The sequence below is a fragment of the Molossus molossus genome, unplaced genomic scaffold (genome assembly GCF_014108415.1).
Source record: "Molossus molossus isolate mMolMol1 unplaced genomic scaffold, mMolMol1.p scaffold_m16_p_1, whole genome shotgun sequence".
In the NCBI taxonomy this organism is placed as follows: Eukaryota; Metazoa; Chordata; class Mammalia; order Chiroptera; family Molossidae; genus Molossus; species Molossus molossus.
This window is the reverse complement of record NW_023425344.1, coordinates 69,859,872-69,884,894: the sequence shown is the minus strand read 5'-3', so window position 1 is coordinate 69,884,894 and position 25,023 is coordinate 69,859,872. Positions and strand designations below refer to the sequence as shown.

The window sequence follows — 25,023 nt, the reverse complement described above, 5'->3', positions numbered from 1 at the left end:
ATTAAAAAAATTCATGGACAATTTAATCTTTATGTTATTTTATTCTCAACTTTCTTTAAATATTTATACCTTAAGTACTGTATATTTGCTTAATTTTTAGTTAAGAAAAAGTATACATAGACTATATACTGAATTAAAAGTATATATACACACACATATACACACACTACTCCAGAGTTTACCATTTCCAATCTAAATTTATTAGTCTGCTAATTTTAATCTAATTAGAAAGGAAAGGAAGAAGAGGAAAACTGGGAATTGGGGTAGAGAAAGGATTCAGGGAGAGATGGAGCTACTGGATAGTACAGCCAGTTTCCTGGACCAAAGCAACTGGCTTTCTTGGAGAGGGTAAGTTCATGAAACCAATGAAATGAACTGGAATGTAAACAAATATTAGCATCTCACAGTATTTGCTGCCTTGGCACTTCCAATACGAGGCCATGCATTCATGTCGATGCTTTCACGTAAGTAAGCATGTGCATAGAAACAAACATACCAGCTTTTCCCTTTGATTAAATACTGCTTCAGCTTAAAAAAGACAATAAGGTAATTTAATCCATTAAAATAACGTGTGGAGGTTATTTAATCTATAGGAGAGGTAATATGTAGCAGTATTCAATTATATCCATACAAGAACAAAATTTTAGATAAGATTAGAGAAGTCTCATCACATGTTCTCTCATCTATGGTTATATATTTCTGAGTAACCGATGTGTTAAAAAATTGCATATAAACAGAAAATTTTCACAAAGATTTATTAGCTGATACTTGGCATTTTCATACTTTATTTAAGTGTCCTTTTAAAGGAATACTTATAAGGTCAGAATTCTATATATATATTTTCATGGTAAATAGAGATTTTTTTTATTGTGAAATAAACACAGATATTATCTCTACAACTTATAGGTATAAAGTTAATAGTTGGAAAATTATAAAACTAAAAATATGTGAGCAATACAAAAGAGGAAAGTGAGAATGGGACAGATTTTACACCAATGAATAGAAAATTTTTACATAAATAATGCACGTTGAATACAAATACAAATTCACCACACACACACACACTCATACTCATATATTCACAAGATGTCCAACTTGCATGGGCTGCTGATTACCACTTCTAAAAGTCAATCTGCACACACAATAGGGAGAGACGAAATCCAAGATCTAACCACGGCTGTCTTTTAAGCTGCTCTGTGTGAGAAGTGGCTGGCCACGGCTTGGGCGGAGCCTGGCTAAACCCACCAGTGGAAAACCGGTTCACATTCTGCTTGTGTCTCCTCAGCCCACTCTTCTACTGCCTTGCCTTTGGACAACCATTGCCTACCCACTTCCTCAGACCACTGCTGTGGGTGTCTATGCTGCCAACAATCGAACTACATGAAATTGAGTAGGTGGGGCCGACATGCTTTGAGCATTCAGTCCTGTTGATGGCAACCTTGACCACTCTAATCCTTCTGGGTGGCCTGCATTTGGAAGTCCGATCTCTAGCTGAGAGTATCTTCACTGTAACCCACAAAAAGCATTGCTGTAAGTTTTATATCCTTCATTGTTAAAGGTTATGTCTATCTCTGTGTGTATAGTTCCTCTTTTATAAACCTCCTAATTTAAATGTTTTGATTTGTTAGGTGTATTGGCCTCATTATTCTAAGTTCTAATGTAGGTGACACCGAAAAGTAGAAACAATTCAACTGGAGGCTGCTTTGAAATTTCTGACCACGTGAGTATTACAATGAGTTCGGTAGCAGCCCTAAATTTCTCTTTTTCAGCTAAGTAGACGTGGTTTTAAGCACTACTGTTCATAACGGTAGCTTCAGTAACAGGAGTGAAAGCTCAGCAGCACTGTCTTTTTTTGGCGCCAGGTCATTTTTAACTTTATAAACATTTCTGCCTCTCAACTTTTTAAAAATAAGTTCTTATTGATTTTTTTTAGAAAGAGGAAGGGAGAGATAGAAACATCGATGTGAGAGAGAAACATTAATCAGCTACCTCCTGCATGGCCCCTACTCGGGGTTGAGCCCAAACCTGGGCACGTGCCCTGACTGGGAATTACACTGAGACCTCTCAGTCCATTGGGACAATGCTCAGTCCACTGAACCACACCAGCCAGGCAGCATCTCAACTGTTTAATCAGTAAAATGAGGATAATCATATATTGCATCCTAGAGTTAATCTGAGGATTAAATGAGAATAAAATATGGACAAGAAAATGTCAATATATGTTATTAACATTCTTACCAATAATTAGCAAATATTACCGAACTCAAAGATTATCATTTAGGAGTAAATATCTTATAAGTTAACATAGAAACTGTCTGTATCATATCAGAAATATCTAAAAGTCTGCCAAACAAAAATATCTCCCTGACCTGATGTTTAAAATTCTTCAGTGAAATTGACACATTTATTGGGGGTGGTAGCCCACTTCGAATGATCATTATTGTATTTGAGAGCATGATATGAATTTCTTCCAGGACAAGATATACGGAGGCTGAACTGGAAAACTGATGTCCGAAGATAGTTTTTAAAAAGACTGAAGGCTTGTGCTTTTAGGCATCGCCTACCTCAGAACTACTTAAGAGGATTCAAAAGCGCCCACATCACCCTGGACATCTTTGCTCAGTGATTAGAGTATCAGTCTGAAGACTGAAGAGTTGTGGGTTCAATTCCCTGTCAAGGACATGTACCTTGGTTGCAGGTTTGATCCGTACTCTGGTTGGGGTTGTGCAGGAGGCAACCGATCGATGTATGTCTCTCACATCTCTCTTTCTCTTTCTCTTTCTCTTTCTCTTTCTCTCTCTCTCTCTCTCTCTCTCTCTCTCTCTCTCTCTCTCTCTCCCTCCCTCCCTCCCTCCCTCCCTCCCCTCCTCTCCCATTCTGCCTAAAAATCAATGGAAAAATATCCTTGGGTGAGGATTAAGAAGGAAAAAAAAGAGCCCATATCTGCAAGTTAGAAAGTATCATGAGTTAATTTTGCCATAATTCTGCCAAGGATATCTCCAGCTTTCTCAAAAGGTGAAGGGCACCGACACACCTCTCCTTGCGATTGGAATCCCTGTGCTGCTGGACAGCAGCCAGCACACTGAAGACACACTGTCTGGCTAGGATGGCTGTCCGCTCACCAGGGACTGTGGCTAATGAAGAGGGACAGAGGTCACTGGAGAACAGCGGTGGAGAGCAGCTGCTGGGAGTCAGGAGGGGAGAGAAATCCAAGGCAACTTGCCCAAAACGGTGAACTGACATGAAGATGCAGAGATTTCAGTGATCAGATGGAGAAAATAAAATGAGTAAAAGAATCAGCAAGAGAAAATTGAATGAAAAGAACAAAGGGTTTGTGGTAACAGAACTAGTGGTAATGGCAGCTGAATTCCACATCATGTGACATATTCACACTAACACTCCACGTGCTTTAGGCATTCAGTAAATTTGGCATTTCTTTAAGAGACTTGCTGCTGCCCAGGAGAGGGTTGTAATGCCGTCTTTTACCGCAATCATAACTTTTCTCAAATACCATCTCCTACTATCGCCATCTTCTTCTCAACTCTACTTGTTCTAACACAACCAAACAGCGCCTATAGAGCTAAAAAAAAAAAAAAAACAACAAAGTGCTTCTCAGGAAAATATTCCATATTCTTTAAAGACCAAACAAAATAACACTCAAAATGTAAGATTGATTTGGCAAAAAATAAAAATAAAAGGTACTTCCAACTAAATTGCCCCAAATCCTAAAAGAATTTCTGATTCACACAATCACAGAAGGCGCTATTATACAGGGCAGGCCAAAGGCAATTATATTTCACCTGGGATATAAATTCCTGTAGTCACTGAGACATTTTATATCTTAAATAAATTCTCCACTACCGATCCTATGACATTTACAGAACGTCAATTATATTCTCTTTTCAATAGTTCTCAATATTCAGAAACATAAAATTATATGTTGGCTAACACATTTTCCTGCCCTTTCCCCCAGCAGGTGGTCTCTCTTTGGTTTCTTTGGGTATGATGCTGTGTTAGTGAGAGTACTGACCGCACTTTAAAATATAAACGCACTGCAATGTGTGACCGTCACTAATTTCCTTTGAGAGAAACAGATTAGGTGACTTTCTTACTATAATTTCTTGAATGATGTCATCTAAGAAGTATAGCATTTTTCCCTTAGTTCTTTATTATAATGCGGAACTAGACAAAATGAGTTTATGCTTTTAATACTCTAAGGCATATATTAAAACTATAAAAGTTCTGACTCTACTCTAATGGAATTTGAAGGGCAAACATACTGGATGACATACATTTTGTCATTTTTGATTTCATAACTGTATTGTTGAGACATCGTCTATATTTCAAAAACTGTCCTCCATCTGTCCTTCTCTTCAATCTATGAAATGCTGAAGTCTCTCCTATCTTTGAAAAAAATAAAAATCTTTCCTTGTCTTGTGTCCACTCTAACTTCCTCTCATCTTTTTACTTTCAAGTTCAGTTTATACAAAGTCTAGTTCGCATTTAATGATTCTTCTATTCAAAATTCTCCAGTTACTCTTGAATAAAAGTTATCAGGAAAGCTTTTGAGCATATTTAAGTATGTTACAAAATAGCATATACTTATGGACTCACTAAGCATTCTATCAAATTTTAGCATGTTTTTCTGTTTCTTGAATTTTTCCTTTATCTTTTTTTTTTATCCTCACCTGAGGACATTTTTGCATTTATCTTCAGATAGAGCAGGAGGGAGGTGGGGATGAGAAACACATTGATGTGAGAGGGACACATCAACTGGCTGCCACCCCACATGACCCCAACCAACGGCGGGGACAAACTGCAACTGAGGTACGTGCCCTTAGCGGGAACTGAACCCAGGTCTCTCTGGTCAGGGGGGCCAATGCTCTAACCGCTGGTCAGGGTGAGTTTTTCCTTAAATAGAAATAGAGAGACTATTACAGTCCTATGTACAGTTGTCCAAAGGGCTTCACCTGCCTCTCTACCTGGAGTTAATCACAGTGTAATTGATGCTTATTTCCCCTGGATCCTTTTATAATTTTACTACATATGTTTATGACCACAGCCACAGTTTACATAAATTACATCATACATTATGTAGGTCTTCCTCTCTTGCCCCTAAATGGTGCTATTCTTCCACCATATCCTTTTCTTGACTCATTACACCTTGCTTTATTTAGTTTTTCAATAAGTAACTTGGAGAACTTACTATATGTCAAACACTATGTCATACAAAATCCTTTTGAATGCTCTTGGCATGTTTTGGTACCACCGGTGAGTTTACAACACCCCAGCCCATTGCACTGACCTCTCCCCCGAGCTCCAGTCATGTGTGTGTCTCTGCATTTGGATATGGCTCCCTGGAGGCTACATCAGCCTCCTCCACCCCCTCACTGCTTCTACTGGCTAATTTCTGACTGTCATAAATATCTTCACATGTCACCCAGTCACTTCATACATTAGAGGTCACCTTATATTCCTCTCTATTGAGTCACCAATCTCTGATGATCTGAACTCCTAAACAATTCCTAAATGCATCTTCTCTCCGACGGTCCTTTTAAGGCACTTGTCAGCTTTCTGTATTATTTCAATCTTTCCAGGTTTACTTTCACTCTATCGCCTTCAGATATAACCCATCTGAAAGGAGAAGCAGCTTTAAATAGTTCTCATAGCATGAAGTCAGAGCACCTCACCATGACAGGATGACAGAAGGCTCTCCGCTAAGTGGCACCTGCCTCTAGCCCAGCTTCATCTCTGCCGCCCTGCACCTCACAGTGCTCTCGATTAACGCGGGCTTATTTTTAGTTCCCATATAGAGCTGGCTATTTTAGAACTACATACGTCTGCTGTTCCGTCTGCCTGAAAAACCCCTTAGACATTCGTCACTCGCCTATCTTTCCCTCATCCTTCAGGGATCCTCTGTTCTTCGGGTAGGCAGAATTCCATCTCCCCCCATCTTACCACGCCTGATGTATCCCAAGCACACTATTCCTGGTACAGGGCAGATGCCCAAATCAGTATTAGTGGGAACTGAACTGAATGTAAATGTTCTGCCTTTAACGAGCGTGCCTATTTGGGAAATAAAACAAAGTTTTATGGGTTTTTTAATACAAAGTTTATAGTTTGTCATTGATGATAACATCATCCCTACTGACATGCAGAAACCATTTATATTTGTCTCCTTTAATTCACTGCTGTCATGAATCACATTGATAGATTTACTGAACACTTAACTATCCTTGAATCTTACATGATCAGCAAAACAGGAGAGTATGTTGCTAAGACCATGAGCTTAGGACTTAGACTGCAGGGCTTCAAAATCTAGCTTTACTATTTACACCATTTATGCGAAGAGATTACTTTACCTTGCAGGGCCTTAGTTTTATTACCCATCAAACTGGGTTATAATAGAAAGTATATTGTCAAGTTGTTATAATCAAGAAGTGATCAGTGGTTCTCAACCTTATTTAATACAGTTCCTCATGTCGTGGTGACCCCCAACCATAAAATTATTTTTGTTGCTACTTCATAACTATAATTTTGCTACTGTTATGTCTTAGGTGATCCCTGTGAAAGGGTTGTTCGACCCCACACGGGTCACGACCCAAAGGTTGAGAACCACAGTAAGCATTCAGTAAAACTTTGCCTACAATTTGTGTGTGATACTTTTTAATTCAGGGCTAGACCTTATGTGCAAATACTTCACTGATAAACTATATATCTTATTAAGTAAAAGTATTATATAAATGTAATATATAAAATATATACATTATCTATATATTGGGAGGCTGACTTTGTTATTTTCAGACTTAAAGCTAGGCTAGAGTTTTAGAGTAAATTAGAAAAAACCCTTCAGTGCTTTCTATGGTATAGAATAAACAAGTAAAATAAGAAGCATTCATTCTTTAATGATCACATTTGGCTCTTTCTGCAAAAGCACTGGCTCTTTTCACTTTTTTAAAATAACCTCTCTAATTTCTTCTTAATTTCTAGTTTTTAAAGCATTTTTGCATATACTAGCTCACTGATCCTCACACAACTCTGTGATATAGGAGGTTCCGGCACTCTGTTCATTATAAATAAAATGTTAAGTTCAGAAAAAATGCTGAATATAAAATACTTAGTAACAGTTTAAATATGTCTAGAATGTCCACATTCTGCTAAGTAGCAATGCTTTTATTCACAGTTTTATGCTTCGTCCATGTTGGATGGATGTGTGTGTTCGTGTATGAGCAGGTGTACGTGGACAGATATATCCCTGTCTTTTGGTAAATTTGTGTCAATGACTCTAGCTTCTTTTTATGACTAGGAATTATACCCAATATACTTTCACCCACATTTTGCTTGGCTGTTACTGGGAAAAACAATAAAGGACTGTGAAAGATTATGATGTGATTAGACAATATTAATGATAAAAGCAATTTTCATGCTTGAAAGGAAACCAGTAAATGTTGGAATTAGCCCCTCTGGCTAATAGTACAAAGAGCTTAGCTTGTGTCATCAGTGTCTTCTGTTGCATATTTAAGACCAGACCTGACCTTAATGAAGGGCAAAATATTGTGATGTGGAAGTTCCCTGCCAGCTACTGAAACTCCCTCAAACCATCACCTTTATCAGACCTGAAGTGCCCACACTAGTCATTTTATTTAGGCAGTGAAGAGTCTATTGAAATAAAAAATATGACATAACATTTTAACTCTTTTACACTGGAATGCTCACACACCTGGGAATTCACAGTGCTATGCCAACGAAGGACTTCAGGCAGTGACGCCGTGTGAGGGGATACACATGCAAACACACTGAATTCTCAGCGGGAAAACGCGTTAGAAAGCAAAACCTCTGGAGGTAACGATATCGAGGATACTTGGAAGAGCAATACCATTTTGAAAGTATACTTTTTGGTTATGTCACGAAGGAAATAAAGTGGCCATATTAATTAGTTCAACAAAAATGCCAATACTAATAGAAACATATACGGTATTCTAAATGCTTCACAATTCTTAATTCACTTAATTCTCACAACTATTGTGTATCATTCATTTTTACATTAGAAATCTGCAGTACAGGTGACTTTAATATCTTATTCAAGGTCAGAGAGCAAGTAAGTGGCATTGCTGAGATTCAAACCCAGAATATCCATCTCCAGAGTACACATGCCTCTCCTTTGAGAAAATACTAACATCTGGAGAGAGCCCTTAGTTTATCTGGGACTAAGAGGGACCAAAAATAACTAAAATGCAAATGCAAAGTTAGGAAATATGACCACCCTTGGGTTTCTCTACTATACATGTCATATTCTTCTCAACTGATTATGCTTTCCTCCAGCTAAGAGCAAGGAGAGGTGAGGCAGGTTACTACTGCTGCTGAAAGCAGCTCCAGAAATACTGGTGCCGAGGAGATTTGGGAAAAGACCAGAGATAAGAAGGTCAGGGCATGTGTTCTGCTAAATACAATGAAGGCTGCACTGAGCAAATCAAAAGATACTACCAAACTTTGATTATGGCACTAATTTTAAGCAAAGGAATCTTTTCTCCCTTATGTCATGAGGCAAGCCAGAAATGAGTTTTTGATCCTGGAAATAATACTAATTTATTTTGTTTAGAAAACAATGTCCCTGAGACTCAACTTCTTCCATTGAGTTTCAGGGACACTGTTTGATGGATGATGATGCAATTCACCTCAGTGTACATTAATTAAGTACATCGATAAATGGAAAGCTGAAGAAGAGATGAATGATACACAAACCAAAGAAGTTTACACTCTGTTAAAATAATTATAATATGAGACAAAGAATTCCATATACCAATTAAGGGGAGAATTTATTGTGATTAAAAAGTTTTAGGATAACTCTAGGAGAAGACAGTGATTGAGTCGTGTTGAAAGGAAGAATGTGTTTAAAGTATTGGTTAAGAAAACACATGCATATACTGACTAGATCAGAGTGTGTGACTGAGCATACTCTAGTAATGCATGGATGGGATTGTATTAGACTCCAAATGTCAAAGTAAGGGCATTATGCTTCAGGTACGGCAAATATCTCTGAATGGAGGATAAATAGATAGATGCTCTCTTGTTGAGAACCAACTCTCTCAGAGATCTTTTGGTTTTCATTCAGCTTTAAAATTCTATGATTTTATGACTATACAGAAAGCAACTCAGTTACAATGTTTTTAATATACTGAAATATCACTGTATTAACCTATTGCACTAAATTCTTTCATGTCTGCTGTGTTGCCAACACATAATTTGGGAGACTTTCTTTTCTGATCACTAGTGATGAAATTATTCCAGCTTATGAATTGCTTTAGCAGTAATATTTAGGGCTAATTGCTATGAACACCCCTGGAGATACAACTGCTCTAAAATTGGGTTTATGTTGTAATGAATGATAATCTTATTATTATCAATGCTTTTAGCTAATGACTTTTGGAGTGCAAATAGAATAAGTGAAAAGACAGGTTTTGTGGTCTTTGAATTGAGGAGGAAAAAACTTCCTGGGTGGAGGGTGAGAAGAAGGCCAATCATTTTGGTTTTTGTTTTCTGCTAACTGCTTTCCCTTGCAGATTTAATGATGTTTTAAAGGTTTGAAAAGAAGAAGGCAGGACGACCACAATGGAAGAAGTAAACAACACTCTCAAAGCACAATATTCATGATTTTTTAAATGTGCTATTGTGTCATGAAATTAAGAATTTGTAGTATTGCTTTCCAGAAGCGGAACGCCACTGCAATATTCTACTCCATTTTCTTGTTTTTTGTTTGGTTACATTCCATTAAAGTACATTCTGCAGAGTGTTTTTAAATATGCCCAAAGAAAATTTGCAAATGACTAGGCTTCTTGTGCATTGACCTTCGCCCTTCTTTTGAATCTGTAGTATGGCTCATTTTATTCAAGCTGTTGAAACATTTGTGGTATAATGAACAAATTAAAGCAACCAGCTGTGATGTTTAAGTGAAAAGTTTATGAGCTACAACTATATAATACTGTAGGTAATAACTGATATTGTATGTAACTGCACTACAGTGACATGCAAGATGTGTTACAAAATGTCTATAAAATGTCACATATTTTATCATATTAAGCCACTTGGACCTCAGGTTTGAAAGAACGCCATCATCTATCCAAAATGTGTATCAGAGGATAAATGAAGAGACTCAACATCATTCTCTAAGTGTAGATGAGATATGAAGTAATTTATTTTCATGTGTCAGAAGAGAGGTTCTTTGTTCTATCCTGCATTTTTATAATGAAATTCCTCCATTATTTATAGAAATTCTAGAATTTAGGAATGCCATTAACCATGAGGCTCAACTCTGTCATATTTCTCATTGCATAAAAGTGAAGGCATTTATTTAATAACCCCCAAACAAAAGGATATTCATTTATCATGCTCGCTTTACTTTGTTCGACATGATACACAACACGGTTGTTCAAGTAGCCCAGCTGAGACAGGCTGCCCCATAACATAGATCATTAGAGAACTCAAGATCTTGAAAAAATGTAATATGTATTTTTCCCCCCTATGTTGGGCATTGGGTTTTCAAGTCATATTTGTTAAATATTATAAGCAAAGAAAAAACAAAGAGATGATATATTTCCTTTAAAGAACATCAAGCTATAAATACCAAAGTTGGCTATAAGCATTTGTTGAATTTATTTTTATGGCATTTTTAGATATAGACAGGAAGAGGTACCAAAGAAAGTTAAGTAACTTTCTGAAGCTCCCGGAGGTAAGAGGTGGGGCAGGGGAAAAGCAGCAGTTGGTGAGAGGTGGATCACTTGATGACATGGCCAAATGCCTCCTCCACAACACTGATGTCAGAATAGAAACCTCATGGCATGATTTCCTTATAGAAAGAAAAAACTTCTAAGGTTGAAAGATATAAAATACTTTTACAAGAATAAGGGGGAACAGGAACATTTTATATAAGTTCAGAGGTTAGCTACATAGCCACTAGCTTTATTTGCTTATTTTAAAAACTTCGAATGCAAACTCTTAGATGACTTGTGTTTGCAGATAAAAGATTTATGTAATCATATCATAGAAAATATTTTTATGACTTTTAAAATATTACCTAAAGCTGTGTCTAGAGATAACAAAGTGTACGAGGAAACAAAAAAAATGCTTTAACAGCAATTTTCAGGTAGAAGGAAAGAAACATTATTCAATACCTCTGACTGGGTACATAGCTAACTTTTAAGTTGAAAATGAAAGGAAATCCGAACGTGAAGGAATCATTCACTTTTCCCCACACCAGCATTTTCTTTCATCTTGCAAACAGATTAGAGAAGGAAAGGTTGAAAACAAAATTATTAACATACTTAGTAGTACAGCGCTATATCTAATTGTTTGCTTGCATTTTTGAAAATTGAATGAAAATAAATCCAGTTATTCAATAGTGCATCATGATACATCTAAAATATGGGAGCAGCCTATTCACTCTGACTGCCATCTGTTCCTATTAACGGCAAAGAGAATAGAACCAATATAGGAAAGTCAAGGCGACTTCAGTTTTTAGCGTAATATTTTCTTTTTGTCTCCAAATGATGGCTGTAACAATTCCATGGCCATATGTTTCTTCTCAAAAAACGTACTTATATATAAACATTTCAGCAGGTAATGTTCATTTTGCTTAATCTTAGTACTTAACACAAACTGAATGGGCAACATAACTATTGGTCAAAAAGTATAATAAGTTATGGAGGGTTTAATAAAACTTTTAAAAATTATGATCTGGCAACCAGAATATTTGTTATGATTAGATATTTGAAGGGGATATTGAAGGTAAACATCATTTTAAAGGTTTAGGTTGGTAGTAACATGAATTGAACACCAAAAATAAAAATCAAAGACATCAATTTGATAAGAGCTTTTAAGGAAATCTGAATCCTAATTGAAAAATTTGAAAATCACAAAAAATATTTAACAAGGAATACCCGTTTTAACATTTGCTAAAATTTTACACCTAACTAACTATGGTGCACTGAAGAGCTATGGTGAGGGTCTGGCTACAAAGAAGTTTACAATCAAGAGCTGCTTTTACAGTTAGAAAAAGTTAAACAGAAATTACTGAACATCTATGTGCAGAGGATTTATTTCAGCCCTGTGGGAAAGAGAAAAACATAAATATGTATCTGTACTTCAGAGGTGTGAAATCTAGTTAAAGAGGTAAAGATAACATGTAATATAATAATGATTACTATAACTATACAAGCATAAAATTAGTTGCTAAATTACAAGAGGAAAAGATCAATGAGGAATGCAATAATCACTTAAGGTTTCATAGAGGGAGGATCATACCGATTAAACTTTTCATCCATTAAAAGAACATATAACCACAGAAACTGATACCTAAAACAGTAATTTTATTATTTTTTAATAAAGATAACTCTCGGTATTTGGTCTGAGAGTATATATAGATTACATAAATAATAAAAATTTACAAATGAAGTGCATGCTCAGTTACGCATCTTCAACCAACATCGCTCTAACATAGGCATAAAAATTTACATGTGAAAGTTGCTCATTCTAACATTCTTTGCTACTAATTAATTCACCATATGAAGATGCATGCTTTTATTTGCTTGCTAACATATATATATATATATATATATATATATATATATATATTTAAATTTTTATTGAATTTATTGGGGTGACATTGGTTAATACAATTATATAGGTTTCAGGTGTACAATTCTATGATACATCATCTGTATATTGTACTGTGTGTTCACCACTCCAAGTCAAGTCTCCTTCTGCCACCACTTATACTCCCTTGACCATGTAATCCCTGCCCTCAACCCCATTTCCTTCTGATAATCGCCATACTGTTGTCTGTGCCTATCAGTTTGTTTTTTGTTTTCCTTAATCCCTTCATCTATTTCAACCAATACCCCAACACCCCTCACCTCTGACAGCTGTCAGTCTGTTCCCTATATCTATGAGTGTTTTTATTGTGTTTATTTTGTTCATTAGACTCCACATATAAATAAAATCAAATCAGTAACCTCCTGGTACATGGACAATGCCCAACCAATTGAGCTATACCAGCCAGGGCTTAATTCAGCTTCTTTGCTGACTGTTGTGGACTTGTAAGAGCCTAGAGTGGCAGGAAATGAAGTGACTAAGGTATTCTAAGGCTTGGTTATAAATTGCCTCTTAAGCCTCTCACATATTGGCAATAGTAAGCCATCGAAAGTCTTCTGGCCCTGGCCGGTTTGGCTCAGTGGTTGGAGCATTGGCCCGTGGATTCGATTCCGGGTCAAGGGTACCTACCCGGGTTGCAGGTTTGATCCTGGGCCCTGAGCAGGGGATTGTGTGAAAAGCAACCAATCCATGTGTCTCTCACATTGATGTTCCTCTTTCTCTCTCCATCCCTCCCTCCTTCTCTCCCTTCCTCTCTACATAAAAATCAACGAAAAAAATATCCTCAGGTGAGGATTAACAACAACAACAAAACATCTTCTGGCTTGGGTATGGTATAGAATACAGTAGGAGGGGAACAGCATGTGAATGAAAGGAACCTGGATAATTAAGCGTCCAAGGTGAGAACACACTGGGAAGTGAGAGCGGCAATTATCCTATGTAAACTCTGATTGGCTACATGGCACCTTTAACAATTGTATCTTCCTAGCCTGTTCACTTATTAGGACATTTCTTATGCTACAGATTCAACTTGTATCCTAAAACTGAAGCCTAAGTTTGAGGGTTATCTTAGCAAAAATAAAATATTTGAAAAGATGGGAGGAAATCAATAATTCGATTACAAATTGCGGACACAGATTTTTGCTGATGCCTGTACAAACAGCATCTCAGCTCTTCTGTGCCAATTGTCTTTCATATGCAGATATCCTGTTCTGGGAAGTAACAGAAAGACCTTTTGTATAATTGTAAAATATGATTAATGCTTCCTTGCCTTTGTAATTTGCCCCATTACTTTACTACTAACTCATTTATAACATGCTCAAATATTTTCTCAAACCAAATTAGTCACATTAGTAAATAATTTCTAATGATCGGCAGTTTTGTAAGGTTAGCAACATTAGCTTTTGGAAAGCAAAAGAGGAAAGGACGGACTAAGGAAAAATGGGACAGTGAGAATGTAAGTATGTGTCTATGGAGGAAAGATGAGGAAATAAAAAATAAAGAGAAGATAAAGTTGCACTGTTGTTTTTTAAATTGTCCCCTAGATGTTTAATTGAATATATACCTTACAATGTCTTTCATAACAAATGATTATAAGGCCTATGTAAAGAGACAAAAAAAAAAAGAGTTGGGTATGATGTGAGAGATGCAATATGAATCATTCTATGATTGATGTGCCATGCATCTACTAGCTGCCTAGGTTAGTGTCTGAGACACTAGGTGGTAACAATAGTGTTTTCATAACAGACAACAAATTGCCGGCAAAGGTATCAGAGATATCCACGTTTGAAGGCCCTCATTTTAAAATTTCCTCAGATATGTCATGTGTGCTCAGCTATTGGTAGTCACATGACTTTCTAACATCTAATTAGTATGAATTCACATTTAATTGGAGGTGAAATTGTCTTTTCACTGCTCAAAAGGTCAACTCTGACTAATAGACTATGTCTTATTGAAATGAATAACCTTAAAGAAATTCTAGAGACACTTTTGATATGATCTTCTTTCTCTACCCTTCATTTTAACTATTGCAATAGCATTTGGTGTTTGAGTGAGCATCAGAAGACAGAGTCCAGCCGACTCCTTTAGCATGCCCCTGTGCCCTTGGGCAACTGACTTGTCAGTATTACAATCACTATGTCTATGAACAACATGCATTTTACACGATTTCACAAAGGAAGGGATATATTGCATCCTTCAAAATGAGAAACTGCTGCTTAAAAATAATAAAAGTGTATCTTATAACTTTAAAATGTTTGAAGCATATGAAACAAGAACAAAAAACCTCTCAATATTTAATAGGGAAAACCATTTGACTCTACCCAGCCCAGGTCATAGACTCGTCATTAATGACAAGGACTGTGTAACGTAGTCTATGTGAAGACGCTGGTGATGTTTGTAGCCTACAGGAATGGTAGACATGCCACAAACAGTATCCCATCTGACCTGCTCTAGACTAGGCCCAAGCACTGATTGGTCCAGGTAGTGTGCCTTGGTTCTGTGAATAGCAATGATCAGGAAAGAAGTAGTACTGCTCTTACAGCCTTTCTGGGAATGTTACTGCAGCTATAGATCTGTTTTTCATCTGGAACCCAAATCCGAATTCTTCTTCCTCTGACAAAACTTACAGGATAAAAGAATCTATCACAGGGACACAGAAAGCAGGCACAGAGACTCGGTTAGTAGACAGGAGGTAGCATTAAGCAAGCACACCACAATCAAGGCTAAAGTGTTTACATGATAAGCAAAGGATAGTTGGTGGGAACATGGGAAGAAGCAAGCCTGTAAGACATTAGTGGGCAAGTTCACGTGGAGAAAATGAAGACTAAGGCCCTGACACAAAAAAGTGACATCCCAACACAGATCACTGTGGTAGAGAAAAACTCGTTAAAAGATGATAAGCAGAGATGGACAGGACAGAAAGAAGCCTGGTCCAGAAAAAATCTTCTTGGTCATCTAAGTGGTAAAGGGACTTCAATGACAAAGTGATACTACATCGAACTACAATTCTGCTACTCCGAGTAAGCAAAATGTATTCATCAAATTTCAGGAAATGAAAATTTCACAAAATGATTTTCCTCCCTTCCTTTCCTTTCTTCTGACCTTGCATTCATTCTTTCTATTTTCTGATTCTCTACGTTACAACTTTTAAATGCACAGCATTACTTGGGATAGTCACAATAGCTAATATACAAAAAAAAAAAAATTACAAATATACTAAATTGCTAAGGATGACTAAGTAAAAAACATAGTTTGCTATAATAAAAAATGTAATGCAGAGAAAAATGAGGGATGAGGGAAGGAAAAAGGATCTATAATAAGAATGTATATGATCACATTTATTCTTATATATTCAGTTAATGAGATATGATGTCTAAAAGTATAACCTGATTGGAAAAGAAAATAGTTATTGAACCAGTGATGCAGAATAATGATTTCTGTGAATAATATATATATGTGTAAACATTTCAGAAACTATTTGTCCTTCATAATAATAAAATGTTAAAATAATTTTGAAGGGAAATATAATAAAGTGTTACATCCAGGTATTCCCTAAAAGGCAAAACTGTTGCACTCCAGTAATAATACATTTTAATAATAAAAGGAGTGACAACCCACCGATGTAGCAAACACAGGAAACCCTCAATTTTGCAGACCTCCATGTAACAGACTTCAGATTTAACGGACATTTCTTGTTAAACATGTCAAATGTGAAAATTAACACCCTGTTAATTTAAAAATGCTTTTAATCAAGATTTGCTTATAATTAAATTAACAGGTTATTTTGGTGTTATTAATTCATTGTTATTTCTAACACCTTTTAGTGAATAGGCCATATTTTGGAATAAAAACACTAATAATTTCGCCAACATTACTAAATAGTATATATCTGCAACTATAGTCTACATATTTAAATCTAAGACTCACCATCCATAAGCAATGTTCGGGGAATGATTAGCATGTGATGGCACGGTGTCACGCAGGGTAGCTGGTTCTGTGGTCTGTGGTGTGACTTTCTGCAGCTGTTTTAATGCCAGTGACCTGATGTTCCCACCACTAAGCCACACCCAGGCCATGTGCATTTGTTTGCTCGCGTGACTGGTGAATGCACACATTTACTAGATCTTTCAGTATGAATTTATAACTAGCGAAGTATACATAGAAAACTTTTCTGTGAGATTAAACTATTCATACATACTTAATTTTAATTACACAAATGTTTCTCCATAAGTAAAAATAGGCAAACTAATTTGTCAATTTTTTTAACATATGCGTTCAGAAAACCTATTTTAATGAACACCCCTTTGCCCAAATTAGTCCCTTAAATCCAGATTTTACTGCAGTGGCCTCAATTCCAAACCAGACCAGTCTGTTGAATACTAACTGCTTCTCAGGAGTCCAGCAACATATCACAGAACGAAGGATCGTTTCTATTATGAAACTTTAGTCATGAAACAACATCTGTCACTATCTTACACTGTCCAATTTCCCTCTTGAAGTAAGACGAGATCAGGGAAAAACTCAGTGGCTGGTGTTATGTAAAGGTGCCATGGTGTCACCGTCAGATGGTAAGGGATGCCTCGAGCTCGGTAGACCTGGTTATGAGCACAGTGACATTCTGTTGTCTTAAAAGGTAGAATGAAAGTCACAGTTACAGAGGCATGAGAAGCAGCATCCGAAACTAGGGCCACCATTAAGTCAGCTGTCATTCCTAAAAATAAATGACAAATTTCGATTTATTAGGGAAACAGTCAAAATGCTTCACTGAAATGCTCCATTAGAGAGTAGTTGATTTTCATTGCAGAAGAGGAACCATGGAGTATGTTTCTAATTTACATAATTGTTAGTCTTGGAGACATAGCAGCAGCCCAGACATTTTTAAGTATGTATCATGTACATATAAGTACACAGTCTAATTGATAGCATATTTTTATACTGAGAACCTCGAGTCTCCTTTAATAAATAGACAAATCCTATTTCACAGAATCTTATAAGGTAATGTGCTTAGAAATGTGTCTAATAATTGCTCAATAAATTATTTATATTTTAATATTTTTATTTGTTTGATTCTGAACTACCTGCTCCCACTCTATTCTTGTTATTTTCACCCGAGGACATTTTTGCATTTATCTTCAGATAGAGTGGGAGGAAAAGAGGGAGGAAGAGAGAGAAACATCAATGTGAGAGAGACACATCAAGTGGTTGCCACCCACATGACCCCAACCGGGACTGGGGACAAACTGCAACCAAGGCACGTGCCCTTAGCGGGAACTGAATCCGGGGCTCTCTGGTCCGCGGGCCAACACTCTAACTGCTGAGCCAAACTGGCCAGGGCTCTCACTCTATTCTTTATGAAATCATTATTCTTGACTATCTCTCATCATCCCACTCTTCTCTCATCCCACTAACACCACTGCTCAATCCACACTATTCTACCAGAAATAAAATGTGGATGGGGCACTATATTAGTAGATTTGTTTTTATCATATGTAATAAATCGCCCAGCTTTGCAATATTATATTTATTATCACTTTCTCTGTTTCATTATTGGTAAAAAATGAGGACAAATAACTATATGCTCTATCTCACATATTTTGTGAGGGTCAAATTAGACATGGCATTCATAAGGTATACTGGAAAGTTAAAAACTACTCATATTTAATGATTATTGGTAATTATAAACTGAATTGTGACACCTATAAAACTGTGTGTTATATTTTCTCACCAACACTTGCTTAATGGTTACTTTTTTTGTACCTTCTCCAACTTCAGTGATACTGACAATTTCAATAAAAGCTAAGTACCAAACCATTCTGCTACAATGGTGTGTTTTTAAATTATGAAAACTTCAAAGCTTCTTAAAAGTGTGCACTTATAAGATTACTTTTTTATCTCAAAATATAGTCTCTCAGCTATTTAAATAAGTAGAATAAGTATAACTCTATAGCTGCATATCTCTAACACTGGAACATTAATCATTATGCATGATAATATTCTGTTATTGCTTTTGAAATCTATTCATTAGACTCATAAGCTACAAGCCCTTCAGGAACTGATTTAGATCCACATTACATCCCTCAGTGCTTAGCATTCGGATTTCTTACCGAGTTCAAATTTTGTAATTTCTCATACCATTAGTAGACAACCCTGCATTCAATAATAAATCTGAAAGCACAGAGTTTTGCATTTTTTCCTGCTTCTCAAAAATATAACCTAATTATTTTTTTAAGTATTAGCTCCCAGAATTATTTTCTATCTCTGCATCCTGTCTGTTTCTTAAATGGCACACATATTCCAATTCGAACATTGCCATGTGTTTAATTTACTATTATTTTATAACTGTTTTTATTGTATAACCATTTTATTAAGTTATAATTCAGATAACCATAAAAGTCACCTTTTCAAAGTGTACAGTTCAGTGCATTTTAGCATAATCACGGAGTTGTCCAACTCTCATCACTGTGTAAGTTCAAAAAATCTTTCTCACCCTGAAGAAACATTCTGTACCCATCAGCTCTCACTTTCCATGGCCAGTCCCACATCCTCTGGCAAACACGAATCCATGTTCTGTTTGTATGAATTTGCTATTCTGGATCTTTTATATAAGTGGAATCATACAACATATGGCCTTTTCTTTCTGCCTTCATTTACCAAGCTGTTTTCAAGCTTCATTCATGGTATAGCCTGAATCAATACTTCATTAATTTTTATGGCCGCATAATATTCCACTACACAGATATTCTACACTTGTTTGTCCATTCATCAGTTGATGGACACTTGGGTTATTTCCATTTTTAGCTACTATGAATGATGCTGCTATGAAAGTCATGTACAGGTTTTAAGATGGGTATATATTTTCAATTCTCTTGGGTATACATTTAAAAGTAGATTACCGGCTCACATGTTAACTCTATAACCTAATTTCCAAGGAACTGCCAAAGTGTTTCCAAATGGTTGCAGCATTTTACATTCCCACTAGCAATGTATGAGGATTCTAATGTATCCACATCCTTGTCAGAATTAGTTATTGTCCATCTTTTTTTCAAAATTATAGTCATCCTAGTGGGTGTCAAGTGGTTTCTCATTTCTTTTGATATCTTAGTTATTTCTCAAGAGCTGTATATGGTTGCCTTTTACGTGAGTCTGATACAGCCACTATTTCTTACAGATCTTCCTCCTTCTCTCCCTGTCTCCCTTCACTCCATAGCAGGCAAGGATGATAAACAATTGTATAGGGCAGAATCATTCCCTAAGAAAAATGTATCTGTTTTATCAGTTCCGGATAGTATTTGCATGGATTAAATGCAGTAACAAAATACATTTAAATTATATACCGATATCAGATTATACGTTCTTGCTACTGCAACTTTTATGTGCTCAACATAAGAAATGCAATTTTATGCATTATTTTCTATGCATTATTTTCCTATACAGATATCACTTTAAGCTGGAAAAGTCACACTAACATATAAGTAATATTATAACATGTTATAAAACATGCCATGCTACCCCAGAGAAATGGATAAAGTTATAAAATACTTTATTCTCCACAAAACTCATCCTAATTGTCACACTCATTTTTCTTGCATATTTAGGTGTAAAAAGCAGACAGAAAATTATTTTAGTGAAAATTATTGAACAGAAGATCACGGGGAGGTAATGTACAGCATAGGGAATATAGTCAATAATATTGTTATATCAGCCCTGGCTGGTTTGGCTCAGCAGTTAGAGCGTTGGCCTGTAGTCCAGAGAGACCCGGGTTCGGTTCCCACTAAGGGCATGTACCTCGGTTGCAGTTTGTCCCCAGCCCTGGTTGGTCGTGCAGGTGGCAGCCACTCGATGTGTCCCTTTCACGTTGATGTTTCTTTCTCTCTTCCTCTCTCTCCCTCCCACTCTGTCTGAACAAAAAGTGGAAAAATATCCTTGGGTAAGGATAAATAAATATATATATATATATATATATATATATATATATATATATAATATTTGTAATACCTATGTATGGTGCAGATGGGTATGAGATTTTTTTGGATAAACACTTAGTAAGTTCTGTTATATCTAATCACTGGGCTAAACACCTAAAACTAACATAATACAGTTGTCCCTCACCACTTTGCACTTCAACTTTCGTGGCTTCACCATATCGCGGTTTTTTTCAAATATATTCATTAAAAAGTTGATTGAGACAGTAAAAATGATATAACATGGTTGTCTGAGTCAATTATACACCCCTGTATTACAATTAAAATTACTGTATGTAGGGACCGTAGGCCTATGTATTCAAGTACCCCTGCAAATCCTTCAACGACAGGTGCAACTGCTAGAGCCTGGAATGGATTAACCACGATAAACGAGGGACGACTGTATTGTATGTCAACTGTAAATGAAAACTTAAAAATGACTTAAAAATGACTGAAGAACTCTGAATAATTGCACTACATAAAAATATTTTTAAAAAGCGTTACCGTGGAAACCAGCTATAAGATTTATTAATGGTCAGATTTGTCCTTTGGCTTTAATTCTTACTATAGTAAGTGACATAAGAAACAAAATATTTACATTTAATAACTTTACATTCAGCCCAGTAGACTAATTCTAAAAATTAAAATTAAAAACTAAATGATTGGGCAGAGAGCAGTGGGGTGCCCAGCTCGGCCTGGCCCTCCGGGTTCACTGGAGGCTGAGTGAGTAGGAAAAGGCAAAGTGGTGCTGTGAGGTCTCAAGGGAAAGAACGCAAATGTAGTAACCCTAGAAACAGAGGAATAATCCCTAATGAATATCAATAAGTTGTCCATTAAAAACAAATTCTGAATGTGATTTTCAGCCAGCAACAAGGTCAGGAGAACGAGGCTGTGTTCGCCTACACCACTGAGTGTGAAAGCTGCCCTATGTCTCCAAGAGAATCAGGGAACTGTTCCAGGCGGAAGGACTATGTAGTGAACTTTTTAAAAAGCGTATTGCTGTTCCTGGGCAGTAGGCAGTACATGTTTTCCTGAAGCAAAAGAGGAACATAAACAATGGCCTTAGCATAAAGTGGGTAATTGCTTATAAGACATGATCTGAGTGATAACAAAGCAATAGCTACTTAAATATTCCCGTTTAGCATATGAGTGAAGCAACTACTTTGAATAAACATACTCTTCTAATGCATGGAAGATGCACCCTCAGCTCTCTACCTATACCTAAACTTTGCACATTCCAGCCACTCCCATTCACTGCAGATTGCTTAACCTCTCTTCTGAACTGTATGTCAGTTTACACTATCAATGCAATATGATGAATCTTCATCTAATCATGGAAGTAGAGATGATTTCTTCTTCAAGATCCTAATTAAATCCCAATAGATCCATGAAGTATTTCAAAACCATTGTATCTGGAAATCAACAACTATTTCCGTAGGAAACTGGATACTATCTTACTGATTTTTGTATCTCCAGCTCCTTGAAGAGTCACTGGAATACATCAGGAGCTCACTGCACATCTGTTAAACTGAAGTATGATATTTACAATTCAGTGAGGTCTGGAGGTCAGGTGCTATGCTCTGTACTCTTCAGGGCTCTCTTTTGAGAGAGAGAGTACTGACGGTGAGTGCTAAAAAATATCTCATGGATGGAAGGGTTTATTGATTTGTATACTTGGAATAATTGGGTTGCATCCCCTCCCCACTATCGCTTATCACTGTACCTTTCCTTGGATTTCATGAGCAAATACATTTTCCCTAAGCCAATTTGGATTCGTTTTATCACCTCAACAACCATCAATGCCATACTAATACGGACACTGATGTTTGTGAAATGTGAGATAAAAGACAAGAAATTAGAAACCCTATGCATTATTTCTCAGAACTATCCAAACTATAGGCTTGTTCTTTCACACACTTTTAGTTTAAACCAATATGTTCATTTCCCAGTTGTTTTTATTTTAATACATAAAATCTTTACTTAATGAAATGTGATCTTTATAGGTATTGGCTTATATAGCTAAATATGTGTTTTTCAGATGTAAAGGTTAAAGCAAAAGCAAAGAGAAAACACAGGGTAGCCATATGAAATGAATCAATAATTTAGCAGAAATAATTCATTCTTAGCTTAAATGTTAAATTGGATTTTTAATTATGATTTTGGTTTATACCTACATCTTGTCTGGTTTTCTTGAACTTATTTATTAGTAAAACAAATTATAGCAGCACTGCTTTGGTTCAGAGTTTCTTTGTTTTCTAAGATTTGTATTTTAAAATTCTTGAAAATGACCATTTCTGAAAGGTACTGCTTTATAGGAAAATCACCCATTCCACGTACACACTTTCATCGCTCCAATCCTGAAAAATGCAAACCTTACAGAGAAAAAGCCAGTAAAGAAGTGAGAGAGGATCAGAGACAGGAGAAGGGCCTCAAGGTTTTGTTGTTTTTCTGTTTTGTTGTTGGTTTTTATTGTTTATATGATGAAAGCTTGGACTTTTTTATTTCATGCTCTGTTTGCATTCCCTCTGGCTCACGCCCAAAGCCATCCTGAATGAAGGGTCCCGAATGAAGGTGCAACCGCAGGTGTTTGATCTTGAAAGCAGTTCAGGGTCCTCTCAAATTACTAGCTTTGGGGAAATAACTACATTTGCCAGAACCTAGAGAGAGCTCTAAACTATCACATCTATTAATTGATCTACAATAAAATTATGTTTCTTTTTAATACATAAAGTCTTTGTAGATTATTCAGCAAATCACTTACAGCAGGTCCTTGAATAAAGTCATTTTGTCATCATGTTGATGAGATGCCATAGGAAGTTGTTTATGTCTATAAGCCTAAGGTAAAATTGGTTTCGTTATTCCTAGTTTTGCTTCAAGTTGCAGAACCTATTGAGGGTTTTCTGTGTAATCAATTTAAGGCAAAGATACAAGTAATTATTTGTTCATGACAGAAACTTTGTGCCAGTTGTCAGTTCATTTGGAGTCTCTCAGCCTCAAATTTCACTGTCATTGCCTGTTGTGTAAATATTCAGTTGGAACTTCAAATCTTCCTCTGCCAACTAGCATGTTAATCTTGACCAGTGGAGGTGCTACATTGCTGGAGAAAGATGTTTTCTTTCCTGGTTCTAATGTGCTCTTCCAACAGGCTTCTGTAATGTGAGAAACTCCTTGAGAGCAAGGCTCCGAGAGCTGAGGCGTCTCTGAGGCCCCGGCTCCTGCAGTGCCAGGGTGCCCTACTGCCCTGCCCCCAGTGCATGACTGCCCACGACACTCAGTGGCCAGAAGCTGCCCCCAGCAACCTGCCTAGCTAGTCTTGTAGAAGAGTGTCTCCACCAGTCTAGTCCCCAGGAACAGCTCTGCCCAGCATTCTACAGGTGAAGTTCCATAAGGACCAGAGGACAGACTTCCAGTCAGTTCTGCCAGGGCAGCACCATGCTGACTTCCCTGCCATTCAGTGAGCCAGAGCTGTGCTTTCTCCAGCAAGGTCTACATCTCACCTAGAGGTGGGGGGACTCTTCTGTAGCTGTTTTATCTCAGTCTTAGGAACAGTGGCTGCTCCTTATATCTGCTATTTCTATACTCCTTAGAGTTCTCTTCCATATACTAGCTAATGCTACATTACCTGGAGCTACAAACACAGTTAATAATTCTTTATATTAACTTCTGTTCAAATTACACTGCAATGTCTACCTATTGAGGACCATGGCTGATACAGTCATCCACAAAGGATTTGAAAACCTGCTATATATAATTAACAGAATAATCCACAAAGACTTTATGTACAAAATAGAAACTGATATTATTCCAGAGTGATTCATAAATAGGATGGTTTAAATTTTTAAATTTCTGAATGCTTAGAGAAACAAAGCAACAGGAAAATCAAAAGGGGAGGAACAAGATTACTGCACAGAACAGCATGCCAGATGGTTATGTACAATCAGTAGACGAGCTGCACACTTGAACTAGTGATCAAAATCTAAAAGAAAAACATGGTGTTCGCTTCGACAGCACATGTACTAAAAGTGGAATCATACAGGGAAGATTAGCAGGGTCCCTGCGCAAGGATGAAGCACAAATTCGTGAAGCGTTCCATATTTTAAAAAATTAATAAATAAAAAGAAACATGTTCAACTTGAAGATTCATAGTGGCCCGAAGTTAAGGAGCCATCTAGCTCAGTGTGTAAATAACATGGTAGTGAATGTCGAGTCAGAGAAAAAAGTTCCATAAGTAGCCAAAATAATGGAGTACAAGTACATAGATTATTTCATGCTAAATTGGATCAAGGGTAAAATTCTGACCATTTAGAGGACCAGAAAGACTTCCATGCACTTCAGGCAAAGCTCTTACAAGGATAAGTAAGCCATGGTTGGCGAAAAAAGGTCAAAGTGCTCATCCTTGGTAAGAACCTAAAATTCT

The 25,023-nt window shown here is 36.6% G+C and overlaps 1 protein-coding gene and 1 non-coding gene across 3 annotated transcripts in view; one reads left to right on the top strand and one right to left on the bottom strand.

Moving 5' to 3' along the window:
• The window catches only part of CCSER1 (coiled-coil serine rich protein 1), a 723,258-nt gene that overhangs the window by 39,834 nt on the left and 658,401 nt on the right, over positions 1 to 25,023 (bottom strand). The gene's annotated exons all lie outside the window — the stretch shown is intronic.
• On the top strand, positions 24,599 to 24,705 carry LOC118621471. Its single transcript, XR_004957700.1, has one exon. It is a non-coding gene; the product is annotated as a U6 spliceosomal RNA (small nuclear RNA).